General features: G+C 49.5%; 1 protein-coding gene across 3 annotated transcripts in view; it reads left to right on the top strand.

Annotated features, from left to right (window-relative positions):
* Nucleotides 1-2,091, top strand: part of Mfsd6 (major facilitator superfamily domain containing 6) — a 63,190-nt gene that overhangs the window by 37,773 nt on the left and 23,326 nt on the right. The window lies entirely within an intron of this gene.

The following is a 2,091-nucleotide window of genomic DNA, read 5'->3' as shown; positions in this document are numbered from 1 at the left end:
AGCCATGGGTCCCCAGGCCCCAGAAGTGAGAAAAGCCACCCAGCTACCTTCTTCTGGCAGCCTGAGAAACTTATCTAGGCCCCTAAATAGAGTCAGGAAGGAAAGCCTGGCCTGGGTGGGGCGAGCTGGGTTTCCAAACACACTCCCAGCTAGGGGACACAGTAAAGGAACTCACGGCTCAGCGTAGTGAGATAGCCATGGCAGACTTTTATTCTTATGCCTGTGTATGCATTCTTGGTAACATGCACATTGGTTCGACATACCTTCTGTGCAAGCCAAAAAAAAAATCAAGCCAGATTTGTCCCAAATCTCCTTTTTGGGGGGGGGGGCGGGGGTAAGACCTCATTGTGGTTATTCAAATCGTTGATAACTACTGTGATTCTCTTCTAAGTTATTGCTGCTAATTGTATTATTCTTGAGTGGTGTGAGATTTTGTTAGAGATCCATTCCAAATGTAGGTAAAAGGTTATAACATATTATTGAGATGAGATTTTTAAGGTGGAGGTGTGTGTATGCACGTGTGTGTGTGTGTGTGTGTGTGTGGTGTATGTGTGTCCGTTTGTGTGTGAGAGAGAGAGAAGAAGAGAGAGTAGCTTCCCTTAGGTAATGCAAGAGTTACAAATTGTCTTTATTATGGAGATTCAAAAGGAAATGAAGGTTCGAAGGGAAAGCACAAACCCACAGAACACAAGACAAGGTGGCAGCTGCCACGTGTGAACAACCAACAAGCTCACTTTTGCTCTGACCTCCCAAGAGAGCAAGAGAGACCACGCCTCTATCTTACAAGAGATCAAGTCGCAGCAGACTGAAGGCACGCCCCAAGGCAGGTACCCCCCAAACTACTGGCGAAATGAATTCCCACAGCTTTCCCTAAAGGGTTGATGAGGTGGGGATTAGACCTAGGAGCAGGCTGAGTACTCTTCCTGGCTCTCTGTGACCTGTCCCTACCTCCTGTCTTCTCCCACCATGTTGGCTACAGTGCACGGAGCCGCTCCCTGGTTTCTGCTTCTAACACAGCTGCACAGTGAACTTCTGAACATTGTCTCTCAAAGCCAGCTGTCTGGACGCAGCCTTCACTTGGCCCTGAGGTAGCAGGGAACCTTCCCTCACCTACCACACCCATTTTGACTCAGTTGGGTGCCTGGGGTGGTCTCTGCATCTTCCCCCGTGGAGATGGCCTCTGGACGCGATTGCTCACGTAGCATCATTTGCTGTGGCGCAAGCTTGCATTTGGGATCCAGAATCTTGGACCACTGCCGGGTGGCATTTGCTTTTCTGCTTTCCTCCTACCTGGTCTTCTCAATGATCTGTGAAAGTTGAAAATGCCAACGGTTCTCCAAAGCCAACACAAACATCCACCCGGCTTCCTTAAGCTAAACACACAGCCGTGTCCTGTGCAAACACATTAACATGCCAGTCTAAGGTCCAGGGACCCACTTTGCAGTACAGAAACATTACCTGGCTGTTAAATCCAGCTGTGACTTTGTGGCAGGACTCCTCTCAACCCTCTCTTGGCTCATCTGTCAAATGGGCTGCTGGAGTAAAGACCGGTCTTCTCTTAGTTCACACTGGGTCTAACTTTACGCTTTGGTTTGGGGAGATCACAGCAGACCTCCCCTCCACGGCTGCCTTTGTCTTTAATTTTCCACGGTGCTCAGATGTAAGCTTTCGCTGGTAAATGAGAGCCGTGGTCAGTCTAGCCAGCGATGGGGATCTGGGTATGTGTGGGTGTGTGGCTTAGGGTAGCTGGAACCTATTGAGTTTCTCCAGAGCTAGCTAACTTCAGTGGGACTTGGTACCCAAAGTCTTACGCGTGTCTCCATGTACGGGCTCAGGCAGAATGGTCAAAGGATGTTCCTGCTGAAGGTTTGGCAGGTGACTTCTGCTGGCTTAACATTCTTTCTTTGCTCCGTTCCACATGTATGTGCGGTGAGGGGAACGCATGTGGAGGTCTGGGGACAGTTTAATAGACTCGGTTCTCTTCCCTCCACCATGAAGGTTCTGGGATCGAGCATCACTAGTCAGGCTTGGTGGCAGGCACCTGTACCAACTGGGCCGTTCCTCAGGCATTACACTTGCTCTTTTTTTTTT

Source organism: Microtus ochrogaster, unplaced genomic scaffold, assembly GCF_000317375.1.
Source record: "Microtus ochrogaster isolate Prairie Vole_2 unplaced genomic scaffold, MicOch1.0 UNK8, whole genome shotgun sequence".
Classification (NCBI taxonomy): domain Eukaryota; kingdom Metazoa; phylum Chordata; class Mammalia; order Rodentia; family Cricetidae; genus Microtus; species Microtus ochrogaster.
This window is presented reverse-complemented; position numbering and strand designations above follow the sequence as displayed.